Source organism: Ceratotherium simum, chromosome 31 (genome assembly GCF_057802395.1).
Source record: "Ceratotherium simum simum isolate JZ-2026a chromosome 31, ASM5780239v1, whole genome shotgun sequence".
Lineage (NCBI taxonomy): Eukaryota > Metazoa > Chordata > Mammalia > Perissodactyla > Rhinocerotidae > Ceratotherium > Ceratotherium simum.
In genome coordinates, this window is record NC_141930.1 from 10,907,884 (window position 1) to 10,931,629 (window position 23,746).

Genomic DNA, 23,746 nt, shown 5'->3' on the forward strand with positions numbered 1-23,746 from the left:
CTGGATTCCCACCTAATTTTTACTAGTACTCTTGTTTCCCATGTGCCTCAGAACTTGCAGTTTTGCTGTTCATGGACAACTTTTCAGGTGATCTCTACAGCTCCATTGAACTCCAGAACCTACAATCCCTTGTTAGATTCCATCTGCTGGTATTGCCAACTGACTGACTCAGCGAGCTCTGGATGAACTGGTGTTCTCTCCATGGTTAGCATCTGGATCTAAGTCAGGTGTCTCTTATCCCTCCCAGATCTGTTAATAGTCTTGCTATCTTATCTAATCTTGTCTTGTCTTGTCAGTCTATCCATTTGTCCATTCACCTATTTAATATATTGTCAAGGAAAAGCAAAAGAAATTCTAATTCTAATATTTCCAAAGACCCATAAGGAGACAGTCCTTAAATTCAGTGTTAACACTAACATTGAAAAATGTGACCCATTACTAGTACTCATAGTTAAATATTCTTGGCCTAAATTATAACTAGTCAGATGCACTCTGTTGCTCCTATAGACCTAAGAATTTAGCTGGATACAGTTTCAATACATTACAATGTTCTATAGGCTCTCGATAAATAGTCATTGATGGTTGTTACCAAGGGAAAGCCATTTAGGAAGGAGTACGAAAAAACTGAACAGCAGGTAAAAGAGTACTAGACTTTGAGTAGGAGACCATGATCTGATTTTTGGCTATACTATATATTAGCTGACTGTCTGGGAAAATTTATTAAACTTTCTGAGTTTTTGTTTCTTTGTGTATATAATATGGATTATATTATCATCTTATTCATAAGATTCAACCAAACAATATATAGAAAAGACTGTATGAATTCAGGCATAGAGTAGGAGATTTTATCTCCCATACAGATGGTACGTTCAGTGGGACAAGTAATGAGATTTATTGAAAAATTTATTTACAAGACATGAATGCGGTTAGGAGAAACTGACAGAGAGGGAGCTGTTACTTAGGCGGGAAGGTGCAAGGGAAATCAGGAGTTACTGGAATGTGGAAAAAAAGTTCTACCTGTAGCCAAGGGCTGCCTTATAGGATATCTGGCTTAGGTAGAGTAAGCAGCAACTTCAAACTCTAACTTCATGCCAGTACCATTGTATTAGTCCAATCATAAGACAGAGGGATTGGAGCTCAATTGATCCAGACCATAAAGGCCAGCCTTCTAAGGCGATGAGGGAATAGAGAAGGATGGAAATTGGATTTGGAGGGGCAAAAAGACTGCTAACAGAATGTTCAAGAAATATTTGTTGAATAAACAAGTGGTTGAATCTGACTCCCTAAATCATTCCAAAGACAAAACAGTATGCTACAGACTGAGAATTGGATGGTAAAACAGAGAAAAAAAAGATGGGAGAAGATAATTAGGAAAAGACACTAACTTGTTAAGGATTGAAAAGAATGGATAAATTAAAAAGCAATGAGAAAAAGATTTGAAAAGATAAAAGGCAAAAAAAGGGACTTATAGTAAAAACAAGTATATTACTATAATAATAATAAAAAATAAATTAAGCATGGACCTTAAAATGAATATATCATACTATACAAAACTATACAACACTCTACTCTACTCTACAATACAATAATATACAATACTGTACTATACTATAAAATACTATATCATAATATACTATACTATTCTGGTAACCCTATTATTGAGATTAATAAAGGAAAATTTAATTTTGAAGCTTAAAATAACTCTAAGTAGAATGTTGTTTATTGTGCTCTTGGCTGAAAAGCGTAGTCTTCGTTCTATATTTACATAGTCTTCAAAAGTAGAGCAAAATTTTGAGTTAGAATTTGGAAACTAAATTCAGTTTTGCATTTCGTGCAGCAGTCAAATGAGATAGGTGTCCATGTTCTTGCATAATATAAGTTGAGATAGTTCAGCTTTCTAGGATGGTTCCACAATGAAGCTTTTTCTTAATGAGTGAAGTGAAGATTTTGCTAATTAAATTGTTTTGTATCTGTGTATAAAAGGGAGATTAAATTCCATTTAATTCACCTGTTCTCTGTGTATTTGATTAAATAAATATTGAAGTTTAACTGGTCAATTTCATAAGTATATATAAAACCTTGGTGTATGCAAGGCCTGGTGCTCATTGCTGTGGACTGTGCAAGGATAAATATGTAGGAGACCTTGCCCTCATGTTGCTTAGAGCTTTGCTGAGAATGGAAAGAGAAAATACATTTTATATATTATGAAAATGCAAAGGCAGAACTGGACTAAGCCAATGAGATATTTAAAAAAATTCTATCAAAGATTAGTAATCACTTTGATCTGAGGAGAGCTTCCTGAAGGTTGTGGTATTTGAGTTGGCTTGTAAGAAAGGACAAGATTTTGATAGAAATGGGGGAGTAGGAAAGGCTTTCTACATAATTCAGAACAATAATAATATTTACTGAGCATTTACTGAGTGCTTACTTTGCATCGAATACTAAATACCTAAATGCTTGACATGCAATTAACTAATTTATTACAACTCAAATTTACGTAGAAATGAATCATTGACTACGCAAGACTTCATGGATACCAAATCTGCATTTAACAGCATATTTTCCAAAACAGCAAACATATTTTTGATAGGTGGTAGAGTTTTTATTCTAATTACAGTGAATTTTATTTTATTCCGTGTTTGAGAATTATTCTTCATTGGTGATTTTTTTTGAGTTACTCATCTAATTTCCTTCCTTTTGTGATGTTTATTTTTCCTAGTGGTATCAGAATTAAGGCTACCAGAACTTAGCATATAAGGCAAAGAATATTTTTAATATAAATTCCCAAAAGATATTATTTTGTAGCCTATATTCAGATTTTGCATAGCTTTGGTGCAGTATTCAGATGAGACAGATGTCTATGTTGTTGCAAAATATAAGTTGAGCAGCTCAGTTTTCTAGAATGGATCCAAAATGAAGGCAGCTTATGTTTCACAAGAATTTATACAACTAACTGCTAACACGCGTTTTTTCTTGAACACTCTTAAAAACAAAAAGCTAAGAAATTATTAAAATGTCGACAATTGTTCAGAGAAATTCACCTGGAAGGAAACAAAGAAAGAAGTTAGTTGTCATAAAGAAGTGCTACATAACCTTATTTCAAAAGACCCAGGTACCTGCCATTTGGTAGGCAGAAAAATAAAAAAAATTCTTTTTTTCCAATAGCCAAAACACCTATTTCATACTTCATTATGAAATAATATTTCATAATTCACTGTATATAGTTTCATGATATCAGTATTTATCAAGTGTGGAAAAAATGTTCATAACATCTTCACTGCAGATGTGGCTTTTTCTTTTTTTACCTAAGTTAACATTCTCAATAAATAGAAATGATTGGCTTCACGCTTATAATAAAATTGGTTAAATTAAGTGGTTCGTGAATTCAGCTGAATTACCTTTAAGTATGAAGATTAAGCAAAAGTGTGAATCACAAGATAACTTGACATGGAATCTCTGATTATATTCTGTCAAAAGGGATAGCGTTTACAAAAAAGGGGAATTTTCATGAATCACTACATCTCCCAAAAAGTAAATATTCTGCTTTCCCAATTTTAGAAATCACGTATAAGTAAATTGAACAAAAGTACAATTCCTCAACATAAAAGGATGTTGTTTAAAAGGAAGTGTGGGGTAAGCTCTATTTACAGTCCCATGTCATCTACTTCATTTATTTATTTTTACCTTTAACAAAGTAGCTCTTCTGATGCAGACTAACTCTGGTGTCAAATTTAGACATGAACTGAGTAAATATTTCCAGAGACGTATCAAGAAAAGTAATTAGCAGGTAGTGTAGCTACCAGAAGAGAATGGGAGGTAGGCAGTGGGGGGAGAACAGAAATAAGCTTTGAACCAACAAAAGGACTTTTCTGTCCCTCTGATTAACCAAAGGTAATCTGCAGAATTTTTACTGAGAGACAATTATTGTTGATGGAATTTTTGATTAAAGGAAAATTATGGTGCATTTTGACTTATACTTAAGTCTCATTCTCACTACGTGAGTTTCAATATTTCAACGGGATTGAGTCAACTTGAAGTCCACATGAGTATTTCCTAATAGGGGAGATCTCTGATCTAGAGAGCTATGTGGATGCATTCTGAATTGCATGAAGTTCCGTGCAGATTTTGACAAGTTTATAGATACACAAAGAGAAATAAAAAATGTATAATCTGATGATACAACTCCTACAATCATTTTTGAATAATTACCCCTACCTATGAACAAATATGATCATACTAGAATGATTTTACTGATTGTTTTAACCCGGAGGATCTGATCAATGTCAAAAGTGGGCCCTGTTTTCCTTGCCTCACACTTTTTCCTATTTTTCTCATGCAAATTAATCTCAGATGCAAATTAATCTCAGTGTTGTTGTGGTGGCGGTCAGGGGTGGGTAGAGTGGAGATGTTTTGTTTGTCGTGGGAAACAAAATATGTGGTTGCTGACTCTCTTTGACAGCATCTCGGTATGGATGGCAAGGATAGTGATCTGACGTACAGACACGAGCAAGTGTTTCCTTAATTGTCCACCCAGCTGGTCCTCTCAGAATTTTCCCAGCTTTTGTGTTTTTGATCACATAAGCAGTGAAAAATGAAAATGCCGTGAGAGAGGCATTGTAGAGCAGTCAGTTGCTAATATATTGGTCCCACAGTTTCAATATATACAATACTTACAATATACAATATATACACTGTTTCAATATATACAGATACTTAGAAAGAAGAAGAATAGAGGAAGTGGGAAATTTTCTATAAGCTCATGAGAGCAACAAGAACTGGGTCTTGGACGAGGAGATGAGTGGGTAGTAGCACTTTAGTGACAAGAGCACCATCAACCAAATGGGACGAGGGCAATGGAAGAAAGAGACAGAGCACAGGAAACAAACAAACAAAATGTCTCTGTACGTTAACCTTAAAGGTGGTGGTGAAAATATATAGGTTCCAAATATTAGGTCCACGTTTGAAAAGCTTTTTGAGGTTGAAGATTTTTAATTAATTTCTGCTATGTTTGTTGTAATGAGACAATACTTACATTACACTTAGGAAATAAACCAAATGCAGATACTGTTTTATCTTAGGCTCTTTTGATTTTATTCACAGCGACAAAATGATACCATAATTTTTATGTGACTCATATGCAAAATGAAATACATTCCTCTATGTGGTCTACTGATGGGAAATAAAATCAGATATTTCACTTCTAACTTCATTAAGCAAGAGAAAAATCAGTTATGATTCCAAGAAGAGATGAACTCAATTGGTAAGGAAATATTTGTTTTACAATTTTCAGAAAGAATTATCAATAGCATACTGTAATAAGTGTCAAATGCCAGAGCATATTATCTATTTGTTTTTTAAGAAAATCATAACTGCCACGTGAAGGAACATATTCATATTTGACAAAGATCCAATTCCATGAATATTTAAATTTCCTTCCGTGTACATGAAAAACAAAGTTCAGGTATCATTGAAAAACATCATCTCCTATATTTTGAGCTCTTCATTAGTAAGCTGTCAACTTCTTGAAGACCAAAAAGATACTTTGGCTTCTGCTTTCTTGTGCTTTTTTTAAACTTACTTGGTTATATTGGTCTTATTTTGGTATATAGATAAAACCTCAGTTCATTCGTTCTGTTTACTTTAATTTCTAAAGTTAAATTCTATAATCTAAAAGTATGTGTCAACTTAAGACGGTGTTTTTTTCTATTTTGTTTTCATTTCTGTTTTCATATTTGTTTTCCTGGGACTAGGATATTTTGTGACAAGATGGCACTACATATGCATAAGTTTAATTACTACTTGTTTGATCAAATATTTGATTTGGGGATTGGTCAGAGGGATTGAGAAGAAGTCAGCCACAAGAGTTTTATATTAAAACTAATTTAGGAGACAGCTTCTACTTCCATTCGCTTCTGCTAGTCAATGACAGAATGAAATCTGAAGTCTTTCAGACACTGGGATGTAAGATGAAGATGTCAATCCTACCCTCAGATGTTTCTAGGTGGTTGTGTTAGACATTGTAGATGAAGCCTCTACCTATGTCCTCACAAAAAGATTTACTTTGGATGGCAAGTCTAGAAACTCAGCAATACTGACTATAGGTCTAAAGGCACATTCACTCAGTGCTATTTAGAATTTCTGCGTTTAATGGTTTGGGATGGGTAATTGAAATCATTAACAGAAGCTCTTTAAATTTACCTTTGGCACACAGGTTTTTGTAAACCGGTTTTCAGGAAAGAGGTGGGACCTAAAAAAGGAGAAATAAAATATTGTTTAGTATGCATGTTTGACACTCAGGTTTATTGATATGTTCTGCCTTTTATAAGATGAATACTATGACAAATGACAGAGAAGAGATTGCACATTACTATCTCTGTTCTATCTATGTACTGCCAGTGGGCAAAGATTTCTCATTTCATACATCATTTACAACTTCCTACAGTAATTTTGCACAGTTCATATCCTCAGTACAGGCATAGCAATTATCTATACACATATATGCATGCAGGCATACTGAATATGGAAACCATGCAGTTCTAAAGAGTTCCGAAGTTCACACGCTCCAACCAATAAAAGTTGGTAAAAGCCAGTAAGTTGCCCAATTAAAAAACTTTCCTATTTTAACTGAGGCCCCAATGTTACCTCTGAAACAGGTTGTTTCAGGAGGTCTTCTATTAGAGTACTGTTCGTAAGAGTAAAATACTATTTTCAGTTTTCTCTATTGCTTTTGTATTCCAAAAGTTACACTAAGAAAACAAAGTCATATTCCTTTTTCTGTCCACTTTTACTCTTTTGCCTTTAAATAGAATAAGAAAAATACAATATTGCATTCTGGAATGGAAAAAAAAAAAAACCCTAAAATAGGACCAGCCAGGTGGTGTAGTGGTTAAGTTTGCACGCTCTGCTTCGGCGGCATGGGGTTCATGGATTTGGATCCTGGGTACAGACCTACACACTGCACATCAAGCCATGCTGTGGCAGCATCTCACATACAAAAGAGAGGAAGATTGGCACAGGTGTTAGCTCAGGGCCAATCTTCCTCAAAAAAAAAAAAACCTAAAATATACAGATTTTCAATTTTAAATGTGAATAAACATCAAAGTTTGACAGCATTTGCTTATTTTGGAATTTCTAAAATTATTTTATCATAATTTTTCCACATTTCATCTAGTACACATAACATTTAGAGAGATTGTGAATTGTTAAATTGATACATAATTCATAGTCTGCAGAAATAAATTCTGAACTTTTTGTGTTATCAATAACCCATAATTAATTTTTAATTTTTGAATTTCTAATTATTTTCAAATTTCATTATTTTTCATTTTCTGGCTTTCATTACGTGTGGTTAGAATAATAAATAGTAACCATCTAGCTCCTTTTAAAAGTCTAGAAAATAATGTTTCAGATTCAGCAAATGCAATGAATCCTACTAGTTGTTTATTAATGAATTAATACCCTATCTCTTTTCAGAAATTATTGATATATTGACATAGTGTACTGCTACCCCTCCACAGCCATGACTTTTTAAAGATTCTTTTCTTTCTTTTGGGAAATTATTGTTCAAATTTCCTTTTGTTAACCTTTAGTTGGTATCCACCATGCATCAAAAAGCATAAATCTATATATAGAAGCTAAGGTTTCTCATATCCAGGGGTTTGTATTCTAAGTCAGGAAGATATCACCGGTACAGTCTACCTTTGTGACTCTTTCAGTTGCTAACTTTTGATAAATGCACAAGAAATTAGAGGTCTGTGTTCATTAGTTAAACGCAGGAGAAGCGATTTCCAGTACTATTCTGTCGCTGACCCCTGTCTTGTGCTTCTGTTGGTCTCTCTCTGGGCTTCAATATCTTCATCTGTAAAATGAAGCAAACTGGATAATTTTTAATTTTCTTAATATAGCTAAGATCTTTTATATTAGCCATGACACCAAAAATGTTATATGTCTGGAAACCAAACAATTTGGCAAATTTCTTTTCAGGGTACAAAATGAAGACCCTATTTTTAAAAATCAAGATTATTTTAATGGCTCTTATATTTAACTTCATTTGCCTATAATCCTAGTAATGTTACAGTCAATGACAAATAGTAAGTCTAGAAATAGTTCCATTTTATCTTAATTTTATGGATAGTCACATTTTAAAAAATAGGTCAGCATTTTCACTGAATGCTCAAATCCACATTTCTGTTTTTCATAGCTAGGTAGTTTTTGAAGACTTTTTATTAAGCATTGTAGAATGCCTGAATAACTAAGGGATAAAGTAAATGTCCATTCAAGTGTGATTTAGAGTTTTTAAAATGGAGAACGTAGTCAAAAGCAGTTCTTTTAATGAGCTTAAACATGGAAATGATTGTTAAAAAGCCACACTGATGAATTCTTCATAGCATTGACCCCGAAATAACAGAAAGAGCTATAATAGCATCATACATACTACATATGTAGAAAATCCACATTAGTAAATTTCTAGAGGCTAAGTAATCTCTTCCTTTCTAATCTTGAGATTCAAACCAGAGCCATTTTTGACTGCAACTCCATTCTCTATGTACACACAAATAAAAGAATGAGTGGTGTTGTCAGGCAATAATTTTTTTTTAATTATAGTACTATTAATTCTATCATCAAGTCTCACTTCTTCCTTACTGATGTTATACTAAAGATATTTTATCATTTCTTCATTCAACAGATATTTATTGAGGTCCTCTTATTTACATAAAAAATAACCAAACCTTACCTACCTAAACCTTACTTAGTTTGACAATAATTAAATTCAGGGTCAGATTCTTGCTATAATAAGGACAACCACATGTATTAGCTTTCCATTTTTGTATAAGAAATTACCATAAAAGTAGTGGCTTAAAACCACAGACATTTCTTATCTAACAATTTCTGTGGATCAGGAATCTGAGCCCAGATTAACTGTGTCCTCTCAAAAGCTGCAGTCAAGGCATTGTTCAGGGTTGAACTCTCACCTGAATACTCAACTGGGGAAGGATCCATTTGCAGATTCACTTAGGTTACTGCCATCATTAATTTCTTTGCAGTTGTAGGACTGATTGCCTCATCTTCCTGCTGGCTGTCAGCTGGAGGACCTTGCAGGCTACTTCCTGGAAGCTCCCCTCAGTCCTGGAGGCTTCCCTCAGTTCCTTACCATGTGGGCCTTCCAGCGTGACTGCTTGCTTCATCAAAGCCAGCAAGAGTGAGAGAGATTCCTGCAAAATGGGAGATAAGATCTTATGTAATGTAATCACATAATCACATACACGTAATTATGTATATCCCCTTGCTTTGTCCTATTTTATTGGTTAAAAACAAGTCACAGGTCTCATCCACACTCAAGCAAAGGTGATCACACAGTGTCATAGACATCACGAGGTAGAAATGATAGGGGACACTAAGAGTCTGCCTGCCATACTACATAAAGCTAACAATCAAGGTATGAGCAATTCATTTTCAAATACATGCATAAACAAAAATAAAAATAATAGGGTATAATTCAAATATTTTTGCCTGGAAATTAGGAAATTTGGCTTTGCTATTAGCAAGTTGTATGGCACTCAGTAATCTGAGTCATCTCTCTGGACCCAGAAGGGATTGGGTCCACATCTGAAAATGGAGGGGATTGGACTAGAATGATTGCTAAAATCCTTTTCAGCTCTAGACTTTTTACAAAGCCTGGAATATTTGGAATACATAGAATATTCGGAATACATAGAATATTCAATGAACTGAACATTTTACTTTTCCCCCCAGACGTTTATTCAGAAGTCTAAGTCTTCTTGACAGCTTATAATAAAAAGGCTAATCTATCAGGATTGCAATTTAATTTAATGCATTTTTGAATGTTTATCCTAAACAAGTCATAGAAAGTAGTAGAGTTAATGGTTAAGAAGACGGATTCTAGAGTCAGATGCTTGAGTTCAAATCCTAGCTCTTCCTCTCATCAACTGAGTGACATTGGATAAAATATTTAATCTCTCTTCATTGGTAACATGAAATGATAATAGTACCTCATTTATCAGATTGCTGACTCACAAATATTATTTCATAAATATTAGCTATTGTAGATTTTCTTATCATTGTCATATAATGTGTCATTATGCCAGGCAAAGAAAATACAAGTCAAATAATAAAGTTTCTCTGCTTTCAAGGGACTCACAGAAATGGTGCTTTATTGAAATATTTTCTTTTCTAGGTAGAATATGTCATTATTAAAAAATGTTTTATTTCCCTTGAGATTTATCAGTATCCAGGATATAGTGGAAATTCTTGTTTAATTTGATAAATATGGTTATATTAATAATTGAATAATTTCTGTTGGATTTTATCCAACATTCTCAGAAAGAATTAACTAGGGCAAGTTTTTTTAATGTAAAAATAATATCTGCCTTATGAAATGTTCATTTTGATTCTGTATATTCTGTTCTTTTGTGAGCAGATTTCCAGGTACAACACTTCATGGTTATTAATAAAAGGGCCATACATAAATTATGCATTAAGAAAAAATGAAAGACAAAAGCACTGAACATCCCTTTTGCTAGTTAGAGGAAACAGTTTCACTGTCTGACATTGAAGACAAGACAATCAGTACAATTTCATAGAATTACAAGCAGCCAGATTCGCACCCCACCTCATCTTTCAAACTCTCTTTTGTTCTCTACACAGAAAAATCACACAGAATGAGAAATAACCATGGAAGGACAATCATTTTGCTCCGGAGAAGAATCCTTTCCCATATACCTTTTCTGAAATTGTTTTTACCACACAGTCTCAAGTTTTCAGTCTTTGAACTTCTATGACACGGGGACAACTCAAGAGACCAAAAAATGCAAAAGTGAGATACTGAAAAACTCCAAGGAAAGTGGACATCCTTGACAGCTAGCAAACACACAATGTGAATGTAATAAAACATGGCAAATATTGATGCGTTTTGTGAATATGTGGCTTCCTTTTGAGGGAACTTGACCAATGAGATGGATGAAGGTAGGTCTACTGATGAACCCCTCTTTACTTTTAACTTCAAGGAGAGAAAAGGAGATATCAAAGGATTTGAGAAGAGAAATACTATCAAATAGCTGCATCTCAGTTGGTGAAAATCACACTAAGTCCTTTTGTATGCACCACAATCTGAAATTGTCTTTTTTCTTTACTCATTTCCTTCTTTGTTGTATCTCCCCATTTAGAATGTCGGATCCAAGATGGTAAGGATCTTGTATGTTTTGTTCATCACTTTAACCCATTTCCTAAAATTTCGTAAGGCCATTGTAGGTGCTCAATAAAAAAATGCTCAATGAATGAATGACGAATGAAGAGATTTAGATTTTAGTTTTCCCTGCAACTAAGTAGCTGGGAGACCTTAGGATAAGCACTTAACCTCATAGAGGCTCAATTTCTTCACCTTTAAAATGATGGAGTAGACTAGATAGCTAATGTTTCTTGCAGCAGTAATATTCATTAGCGGTATGCATGTTTCAAGGGTTCATATGATAACCAACTAATGTTTTTACAAGAAACTTTTTATTCCTGATTAAACCATGTTTTTTTGTCTGTTAAGTCCAGTTTTGGTTATATAGATGCCCAAATTAGGTAGAATGAAAGATTCTTGTAAGTTTACACTGAAGGTTCTTAAAAAAAATTTTTTAATAGTGATTTTTTAATGTTAAAATTAATTAATTACTGTAAAAGTTAATTTTTTAAAAATGAATTTCTAGAAAATTCTAAATACAGATAGATCTATTTGATAGAGGAAAGAGAATTGAGAGATAACTAAATGTTTCCGAATTTAGTAGTGCTATGAACATCTTGGATGAGTTGACATTAGAAGAATCTTCATTTGTCTCTTTATGTATGCTGTGTGGCGAACGTAAATTCAATATTATACTAAACACTGTTGAAGGGATTTCTTAACTGAGCATAACTTCACCACATCATCAGGTGATTGAATTCACAGTTGTGGAAAGGTTTTGCTGATAGTGCTGAAGAATATTTAGGTTCCTTTTGCCCCTTGGGGGATGTGTTTCTTCTCAATAGTCCTAAGTCTGATATATAATATTTTAATAAGATTAATATATAGAATTCCAAATATATTTCATTGAAAATATAAACAGCTAAATACGGTAACACAAAGGTATTTAATTTCAACATTTGTTGTATTGAAAATATTTTTAAAGCCTTTGATTCTGCTATTGTAATTGCAAATAGGAATGTGAGATATGAATAAGCACAAGGGGATAAAGAATGTTACAGTATTCATATTTAAAGAACACTATTATATTCATATTTAAAAACCGTGTCCTTTATTTAGTTGAATTACTAATTGAATCTCAAATGCTGTTAATTGTTGTTTGCTGATTTCTAACTTCTGGGCAAATGTATAGAAAATGTGGGCTTATAAAACTTGGGAAACATATATGTTAATCATTTTTATTGACATATCTTCCCTCCTGACCATTAGAAGGTAAAGGTAGTCAAAATTAGAGTTCCAAATAGAAAAAAATGAAACTAGTAAATTCTTCTGACGTTTAACTTCCTAAGAATTTCAGCATACAATTTGCCCATACAAGTTCCATTAAAGTTAATGGGAGGCGTGTGACTAATTCTCTCTGTAGGGTACTAAAAATGTACCCTGAAGTATTAAAAAGTCTGAAGCTAATTTTTACTTTCTCTTAACCTTGATTATGTTACACTAAAGATAGATACTTTCATTATCACACACATATATAGTAAATTTTATATAAAGATTCGACAATAATCTACTTGGGGGAGAGGCTGAATTTATATGGGTCAGAGTAGAATTTTAATTAGTGTTGCAAATATGAGTACTGCTTTCATTATAATGATAAAACAAGCATGAGTATCTGTAATTTACCCTCTAGCTATATAAATGAGAACTTAAACCTCAATGAATTCAATAAATGAAACATTTTCAGAACACTTACTTAAAATCAGGTCTACTTTTTAATCAGTCATGTTTTAAGTGAATGCTTATTAATAGATCATTAATAAAACATGCTTATAAAATGAGATTTCAAGAAAGAGGTGAGATGAATAAAAGACAAAGAACGTGAAAAGATCTAACGGATAATTTTTAACTTTGTTTTAAACAATTTAGTTTTAGTAAGTTACATATTTATTTCAAATTAAAAAGAGACTTCTAAATCTTCTTTTTTTCTGTTACATATGAAGGTAAAACACTACAGATTATATTGCCTGTGAATTCATGACCCTTTTATACTGCCCAAGTTCCCTCTGCTTTTGACATTCAAACTAAAATATTAATCTCATTTTTTTCCTTTAAATAATTTCTGCCTGACTTCTATCACTACCTGGGGGAATGATGTTATAAGGTTTTATTTTTAAAGAATGCAAAAAGAAAAAGAAAACCATATACATGAATAAATACCCCACCATACATTTTTCACTGAAATCAGCAGCTATGCTGCAGAAAAGAGACAAGCACAAAATATTTCCTAAGCACAAGGAACACTGGGAAAAGGCAGGCAATATTGCAGAACAATGAATAAAGCAGAACACTCTCCAAGGGTCCAGAATTTGGTTTGGATAATCTTTAGGAAGGCAGAATTTTTACCCAATACAACGTAAACTGCAATTAGGACTGATCTTTCTATGTTATACGTTTATCTTCTTCTCTGGATTTTTATTACAAGATTCTGAGTCTCAATCACAGTAGAATCCCATGAGTTTGGGTGGGGCTGAGGAGAATAGTTACTGTTACAAGTAAATTCACAGTTTCCAATTTATTGAACCTGATGTCAGACACTTAGCTATTGACCTTCAACAGATTTCTAGAGTACTGGCAGCTCAAGATCCTATTACTTAGAATTCGCATTGAAGCTTACAACCTTTTCAGTTGTGTGCTGCAACTTGCTTCCCTGATCTGTAGGCTCACCGCTGAAAGCTGTAAGCATCCAAACTATGAGGGCTCTTCGACCCATTGGATTCCGGCTTTCCAGGCTGATTTGCGGCATTGACCGCAAAGCAGCAGAGGCCAAAGACTTTTTAGCCCTCGTTACTTCTAAGTTACTCTTAAATGAGAGTGAGAAACTTAAATGCAGCTTTTTGGAGATACATCTGGCAGTCTGGGCTATACCAATAGCTAACTAAGCCACATAGCTCCCATAGGTTTTAGCATAATTCCAATCTGAATTGTTCTGCTTCTTGAGCTAACTTTATAAGGCCCCACTCTGTCTCCCCTTTTGAGGACATAATTAGGTGTACCTTGGATTAAAAATAATTCTCCCATACTATCTTTTTTTTGAATTTTGAAAAGAATGAAAATCGTGTTTAAAATTTCACAGTGCCCTTTGAAATAACTAGAAACACCGTAGGATGCTGGAGATTAGTTGTCACGACATAAAAAAAAGTGTTATCGTTGTATTTGTACTTTGTGACTTTCTAAGAAGAACAACAGGGGGCCAGTTCGGTGGTGTCTTGGTTAAGTTCACATGCTCCACTTAGTGGCCTGGGGTTTGTGGGCCCGGATCCCGGAGGCAGACCTACACACTGCTCATCAAGCCATGCTGTGGCGGCATCCTACATACAAAATAAAGGAAAATTGGCACAGATGTTAGCTCAGGGCCCATCTTCCTCACCAAAGCAAACAAACAAACAAAAAACAAAAACAACGGGATGAGTTGAGAAGACTACAGCTCAGACTCCGAATTAAGTACAATGTGTCAAGAATGTGCAGAGACCGGAAATGTTCTACCTGCACAATGTGTGTTGGTGTTTAGCAGAAAGACCAATCCTTTCTCATTAAGACAGCGTCTCTACTGTGGATTTTGCATCTGATACTGTTTTCATCACTCGAATTCTGTGACTCCACTGCTGTTTCTCATTCTGATGCACATCCACATGAACCTGCTTTGGTTCAAGGTTATTTGGTCCTTCATTTGTATCAGGCTGGAAAAGTGCTCTTCTCTTTCTCCCATAAGTACCTAAATTATACTGAAATTATGTCTTTAAGAGCCTGTCTCTTTCCTTAAAATGTAAGTACCCTAAGGGTAGGGAACATGTTTCACCAATGTTTACAGCCTGTTTTACAACTGGTGCTCAGACTTTATTGAGCCAAATAGCGTGGGATATGTGCTTCCAGAAAGTTCTCAGTCTTTCAGTCTGTAATTGTTACACATTGAATTTTTAAACAGAGAGACTTAATTTTCATGACAAAGCCTCTGTCAAGGATATTTCTTTCAGCCTAGCTATTTCTGCCCAAATTCGCTTTTCATTAATTCTGTACTATGCTTAAAGGTGAGGTTTTCTTTATGCCCACGTTATATAATGTGCCCTGCTCAAGTCTTCTGCAAAATGTTCCTCAAGATGCCTGCTGCTGGTGACCATCTCTAGATTCCCTCTACCCTTGATGCGTGTTCCAAGTATGTTATGAGAGTGGAAGCCAGAGGCCCTGGCACAAAGAGCTGCCTTTATAGCCTTCCCTGTGGCAGGGACTGCTAGGTCTTCATTACCATGTGTTATGTGATGATTCAGTTCACCCCAATTTGCCCTTTGGGAACTGCTGTGAAAACTTCTTTTGTACAGTAAATCATGACAGCATTTGGCCTTCATTTGGGGGTGAATGCATGGTTTATATATTAAAGCCATTTCTTTTTTCCCTTTAGAAATACCATGTGGCATCAATTTGTTTGTAAGCACAAATCAAATGGCAGTTTAGGATCCTCCAGATGATCCAGAATATGCTGTATTAAGTTTTTAAAGGTTATCAGAGCAATGAAAACTAAACACTGAAAAAAATTAAGAAACCACTTGAATCCCCAAGAATACTTCATATACCCACAGAGGTCCTTAGACACTTGGAGAAACTCTGAAACTTTAAAAAATACCAGGGCATTAATAATACAGCTCAAGAATTAATATCCCACTTAGAAATATGTACGTTTTCCACATATGTTTGTGTGTGTATCTGTAGAGCTGAAATCTGTTCCATCCAGCCAGCAGAATTTTATATTGTTGGTCTTCAGCCACTGGTGAGATTAGAGTACAGAACAAGGAGCACTGTCAATTTCATAGCTTCAATTTTCCACTGTGTCATATATGGATAAATACGGTAATTCCCTGAGTAACTTGCTCACTGATCTGCCTTCAGCCCCCCCCAAGGACTATCCCAGGCTCTCCGCTATGGGTTTCCAAATTCATCCATCCAGCCATACTTGTGGCCTTTGCGGTTGGTCTGTGGCCTGAAGCTTAACTTGCCCAGCAGTTCCGGTTCCCCAAATAGGCTCAGGAAGTTTGTGACCATGTTTGTTTGTTTTGTTCCAAAGGGGCTGCCGTATATTTAATGAGGTTGTGAACATAGACTAAGATTTGTATATGGCTCATCACATAAAATACATCTTCAACCCTCTTTCACTTCAGTACATGGTTTGGAATGGGCTGTTTTACAAGCACATGTGTTTATCATATGACTTTATTTGGGGACAAATAATCACTTCTTATGTTTAGGATACAGTTTCTGAGTAGCTGAACACTGCTTCATTCCTCCAATGCAAGAAAAAATGTGAAGCTGGGTAGTCCTTTCCCCTTATTCCGGGCAGGTTTCTCTGGAGGCTAACATGTCTTATTTAACTCAAATGTGCCACGCTAGCATGGTAGGGAAAGAAAAAACCTGTGGCTTAAAGTCCCTTTTCACCCAGAAAGGCGTATAACTAATGTCTTTCTGTGTGCCGAGGGGAATAGGGAACTTCTTATCAATGACATGCATTTATGAGAGCAGTGTGTTTCCTGGTTTGTGCACCAGAGGAGGAGCCAGGAGACCTTGATCTCCCTCTGTTGCTCAACCTGTCTGTGACATTAGGCAAATCATTTACCTCCTAGGTCACTGGCTTCTTTTATTTTTCTATAAATATCTGCCCCTCGCACAGCAAAAGGGGGCATTGTGACTAATATTGATAATAGCTATAAAATGCATTTTTCTTCCCTAAGTCTCTATCATAACATTTAGAGCAACGGAGGTGGTCTTTTACTAAATGAACCTTGGTGAGTGGTTAAATAACTCACCCAATATCTTCCAGTTTACTATATAATGTAATAAACCACATTCTATGAATAAGCCAAATGGATAAAATGTCTTTCATTTGATGATTCAGATGCAATCCAATAAGGCAGAATATTCCATAGAGTTTATTTCCTGTAATTGCAGGAGACAAAATTGATTTTCCCATTTTTTTTTCTAGTGTTTGCTACAGTTACTGATTGTGAGAGAAGACTAGAAATAGAATTTGTCATGAAATTTAAAACTTCACAAACCTCATGGTGCTTCTTCTGAAAAAAATATAGAGCTGGTAGTCTGTATGAAATTTTGATGTGGACTCTTCCTTAGAACTTTACAAGAAAAGAGAAAATGTGTGAAATGGAGATTGCACAATCTTGTCTTGAAGCAGAAGACTCATCTGGAAGCTCCTGGCATTTCCTCAATAAAATTCAAATGATATTGAAAAAGTTAATGTGGTCTTTTTGGCTTTCCCTTGGTCTGGGTCAAGGATTTGGCCAGCGATCCACTGCATTCAGGGGATGGGGCGAAGGATTTGGCTGGCACTGCTGGTGTGTTGGGCGGGTAACTTACATGAACAAATAAGTATGCTGAGGATAATGAGAGCCAGGTACTATTTTGGCAACTTATCTGTAAAGTTTTACAGTATTTCAAACTAAAAAGAAAAATAAAATAAGTTGATGTGGTTAAGAAGAATAATTTTACCAGAAGAATAGCTTACTTTACATTTGTCTCATATAGAAAATTATATATATATGTAATATATATACACACATACATATATATGTTATATATTATCTTTATGTTTTTCATGTGTGCATACATTTATAGCTATATTCCTATTGTTCCAGTTTCTCTAAGATTCTGATACATTCCAGAGCAAAAGAAAAAACCTTACGAAGCAGTTCACTAAGACAATAAAAAGGAAGACTTTTGAATGTGTAAAAGATTTATTTTGAGTCTTAGCAGTTATAATGTATTGGTCTAAATGAACCATCATGTTGGATTTGAGTAGCAAATTAGGATATAGCGAAAAGAGAAATATATTTAAGTTTGTACTGATTTTTGAAGTATCACTCAATTAAAACTTTCTCTAATAAAGATGAGTGCATTAGTTAAGGCTGCTTAAGGGAAAGTCTGATTTGTTTCCTGGCTATTAATGAATGCTTTATGTGACTATTTACTCCTCTATGAAATAAAAAGAGAGCTGTTCCCACAGCAACCCCAACAGTAGATGTTAATATTTTTCCTTTTTCCCTCATGGAGCGCTTAATGCAAACCTTATATTTCTCTTTTAAATCATCAGAAACAGAATTTGGGAATATTTTAGGGAATGTATTTTAGTTTGCATTTGCTCTCCAAATTAATTTCATTTACTCAGAAACTATAATGTACAGTTGAAGTGCTGAATCTAAGCTAATTTTCTTTTTTAAAATTACGTTTTAAATAAATGAAACAGTACCTAACGAATTTCTGACATCGCTCGTGGCACATGGTGCATTCCACCTGGCCACGAAAACATAAGGTCCTTGCCCTGAGGTGACACTTTCTTCAAAAGGATGTACACTGTACAAGCTGTCTTACAATAAGGTATTGCTGCCATTGGCTTGCAGATTCTATTTTGAAAAGGAGAATTCTGCAGGAAGCATGTTCTATTTTTTTTTTCATAGTTAGTATGATCCATGAAAACAGCACATTTCCTTCTTGCTAGCTGTAAGAAGCTGGAGCAGTGCATGAAAGCTGTAGTTATTAGTCAGCAAAGATGCTACCGCTCTGCAAAACAATTACAGCCCTTATACAGATTGATGTTGAAAGAGTCCTTAAGATACAGTGTTTAAAGGGCTGTTTGTTTCTTTCTTTTTTTTTTTTTTTTGTGAGGAAGTTCAGCTCTGAGCTAACATCCATGCTAATCCTCCTCTTTTTGCTGAGGGAGACCGGCTCTGAGCTAACATCTATTGCCAATCCTCCTCCTTTTTTTCCTCTCAAAGCCCCAGTAGATAGTTGTATGTCACAGCTGCACATCCCTCTAGTTGCTGTATGTGGGACGCAGCCTCAGCTTGGCCGGACAAGCCGTGCGGAGATGTGCGCCCGGGATCCGAACCCGGGCCACCAGTAACAGAGTGCGCGCAGTGCGCACTTAACCGCTAAGCCACGGGGTCGGCCCAGTGCTGTTTGTTTCTGATGGGAAATTAATGAAATGGTAAGAGCAGTGTTAACATGAAGTATCCACTCCAAAATATTCACGTTAGCCTGGCATGTGCAAAAGCAGTTCCTAAGGCAAGAACACCTTTAGGAAACTCACTCTTCTCCTTCAAACCTCATCTTCAATTACAATGTGGTTACCACAAAATAAAGGACTGCTAGCTTCTCTCCAGAGCTGTGCTGCTGAGGAGCACACAGCCCACAGCCCACCAAGGCCTAAAATAGTGACTGGATTCAATGGGAGGGAAGGTAACAGGAGTGGCATAAAGCTCATTGGCAACAAACTTTATCCAACTACCCAGAAGTATCATATTTTTAATCTGAAGACTGAGTGAATTCTTTAGTTTGAATGTCAGACTAATTTAGTTTTGCTTCTGTATTTCGAATACAATATAGGAATGTTAAAGGAGAACATTTTTACTTCTCTTATTGTGTACTTCATCCTTTTAAAAACTTTTACCGGGTCTGGCCCGGTGGCGCAAGAGGTTAAGCTGCGCACTCCACTGTGGTGGCCCAGGGTTCCTGGTTCGGATCCCGGGCGCACACCGATGCATTGCTTGTGGAGCCGTGCTGTGGCGGCATCCCATATAAAGTAGAGGAAGATGGGCATGGATGTTAGCTTAGGGCCAGTCTTCCTCAGCAAAAAGAGGAGGATTGGCATCAGTTGTTAGCTCAGGGCTGATCTTCCTCACACACAAAATACTTTTACTAACATGGGCCGGCTGGGTGGCGTAGTGGTTAAGCTTGAGTGCTCTGCTCCCTTGGCCCGGGGTTTGCTGGTTCAGATCCCCAGTGCGGACCTATGCACTGCTTGTCAAGCCATGCTGTGGCAGCGTCCCACATCTAAAATAGAGGAAGATGGGCACAGATGTTACCCCAGGACCAATCTTCCTGAGCAAAAAGAGGAGGATTGGCAACAGATGTTAGCTCAGGGCTAATCTTCCTCACAAAAAGAAAAAAAAAATGACTTTTACTAACAAAATCTTTGGATTCAGAGTTATTAGAAAATTTCTTCTTCAAGGTAGTCTCTTTATAGTAGCTCTATGTGAACAGAAGGTGTACATATATATATATAGATAGATAGATATAGATAGATTGATATGTAAAACCATATCAATTGCAATACTTTGTAATACGAATAAAAATGTAATGACTATTTTATTATGAAATGCTCTAATAACAAGAAGAGATCCAGTGCTCTTTCCCTTAAATATACTACCATATGCTACTTCTGTTAATAGATTTACTATTGTTCCCATATACAACACTCTTATTTTGCAGATATTTTAAAATGTGACTCAGGAGATTTGTTGTAGACTAGGAGATTTCACTCACGTTCTTCATGAACCTACTGTTCAGGGGACCTGAACAGTAGGGATTTTGGTTTTGCTATCTTTTTGGGTCATTTAAATCCTCAGTGAGATCCGGCAATGGCCTGAGTCTTGTAGAAAATTCCACCCTTGGTGGATCACCTATTTGGGAATTTCTGGAGGAAATCTCATAGGATTTTTGTCAGGTTAGATTTCCTTACATAAAACCTGGTCTTCCAGGTGAGAACTTGACAGAGAGCCTAGCACTTCTGGTCTGGAGACTGGGAAAGATGAGAAGAGAGTGGCAGTGATTTTCTTCATGGATAAGAATTTCTGCTTCCTTAACAGCTCCGGGCAGAGAGCCACACAGATATTCAAAAAGGTGTGAACCATAGCAAAAGTCCTATATTTAGGGGAATCCGACAGCTGGCTCTGGAAAGCAAGTGAGAGGGAAGTGACTCCATCAGTTGGTTCTGCAAATATGTAAGCCAGGTTGATGCACAAAGATAAAATCCCCATAGTCACGCCAATCCAGATGGTGTGCTGTGAAAAGATGCAAAGGCAGCAGGAAAGCCAATCACTTCCCTTGACGAACCTATATGCAACTAATGTCTTAAGCATTAAAAACTATTAAAACATTAAAAACTAAGGCAAGCAGAGAATAATTATGGGGCAACACTGGAAACACTGTTTTAAAGAAACGTGGTGGATGTGGGAGTTGGTCAAGCAATATTAGGAAAGCTGCATAGCTGCTGTCGGAGATTTATAATGCACATTAACATATTAATGAGACTGAGAACGCTCTTTAAATTTTCCTTTTGCATTTCCCAAACATTTTAACGTATAATTTTTTTTTTAATATAAAGAGGAATACACAAGAGATCCATAATATATTAGGGAACTCTAATATAGAGTAATACAAACAAGTGTCATACACTAAGTACTAACTGAACCCAGAAATAGTGAAGGGATACAGAGGAAGGGAATGTTAAGCACAGTCTAAATTCCACTTTGTTGATTATATACTGCGTGTCAGGCACAGTGGATGTTTTACACGTAATAACAAGGAACATATATTGAGCAGTTACTGTATTTCAGAAGCACTTTATATTCATTATTTGATTCAGTACTTACTTTATCCCTATGAGGTACATGTCATTATTATCCCCACGTGATGCATGAGAAACTGAGGCCTAAAGAGGTTAAATGACACCCCCTTGGTAAGAAGGTAGGTCACTCGATCCCAATCTATCAGGAAAGACAGTCATATTTACAATTAACCATAACACAAGGTGTTACATCCAATACTAGCATTAGGAACATCAACAAAAAAAAGTGAAGTTTTTGATTTAACTGATGGGAGAGTTGTCACAAGAAAAGATAGGCAGATTGTCACAGAGTTAATAGCTTAATTATACATGACCTGCTGGAAGATGGAAAAGGGATAACAAAAATACTAGCATTTCTTCTGGAAACAAGTTCATAGGAGAGTTTGGGAAGGTTGCTATTATCATTCAACCTATAAAACAAACAAAACTAAACAGAGTTTGTTGTTGTTGTCTGAAAGAAATAGACTATATTCAAAATAAGTGCTGCCTGATCATGTCTAAATGATGGCATACTTTTTTCAAATGTTGGCTTCTAATACAAAGATTGTAAGGATTCAGTCCATTGGATGAGATGTTGTTTTTAGAAATGATCTGCCTTCTCTGTTCATTCATATCGAATTTGAGGAATAGGAAATTATTCTGGAATCTTTTTTCTCATTATGGTTTTGATGTGAAATTCATTTCGTGCCTGCTGAGCATCTTGAAAATACAGTGGATGATTGCAACTACATATTTTTCTCTGGTGATTTTACTACAACTGCTCAAAAAACAAAGGATAAGATGTTTTAGATTGCATGTTATTTATTTCACTTGTCTTAGTGTTAAATTTACTTAGTGTTTTCAGCAGCAATTATGTTTTAGAATATAAAAATAGTATTCTAAAATTCTATGAAATGTGGATAATTTATAAATATAAATATAATTTATAAAAATGCATAAGTATGGTTTGAATGTATAATAATAAAAATATTAAAAATATGATTTTTATAATACTTTACTCTTCTATTTAATCTTTTCTGCCTTTGCTAATTACACTAAATATGCATTGAGGTAGGTAGAAATAAGTTAACTATGTTTAAATTATAATTAATTTTTGGTCAGAACTTAGTAGAAAAAAATATTTGAAAAGGAAATAGAATTGTGACTTTCAGATTTCCATTTTCAGGCCGTATAGGCTAGGAAGCAACTATAATTAATTATTAGAATAACAATCATAAATCAAATGCATTTCAAAGAGAAGTTGGTTTTTTCTGACTTAGGCAGCCTTTCTTTTTTTTTTTTTTTATAATTTTATTTATTTTTCCCCCAAAGCCCCAGTAGATAGTTGTATGTCATAGCTGCACATTCTTCTAGTTGCTGTATATGGGACTCGGCCCCAGCATGGCTGGAGAAGCAGTGCGTCAGTGCGCGCCCGGGATCCGAACCCGGGCCGCCAGCAGCGGAGCACGCGCACTTAACCGCTCAGCCACGGGGCCGGCCCTAGGCAGCCTTTCTAAAATTTGAAAAGGTTTTTAAAGTTACTTTACCTGGAAAAACATTTTTATCAGATGGCAACAGTTTTATTCACACTTTGTAAAGCTGTGATTATCCAAGTCGTGATTCTTCTAAAAGCAGAACTTAAAAGATATGCAGTAATAATGCGTTATTTCCACTTTTATTGATAAAGTACTTCTCCGGAATAATTTATTTCAGCCCTGTCTAACATTATTTTGGGTCTAGAGATCAGGAACAAGATGGATGAGATACTTCAAGTAAATTTCGTCCTGAAAATGTAGGTCTTGAAATACTTTGCACTAGTTTTCAAACAATTAAGACAATGAAGTACACGGTCTTGGATAAATACATACATTTTCTAACTCACAGCAAGCTAAGTGCTCCTCGTACAGAAAATGTAACCGAACATTAGCAGTTGTTTGATAATGCATTTACTTATATTCCTGCAGAAAAGAAAATGCTGGCTGGCTGATAATATTGCGTTAGAACCCCCTATTGTATGCAAATCCTCCTGGAACAGTCTCTAATGGCAGAGGGCAGAGCTCTCACCTTCTTGGTCTGTTCAACACAGTGAAGGTGTGACTTGCCTATTTACAGATGACCTC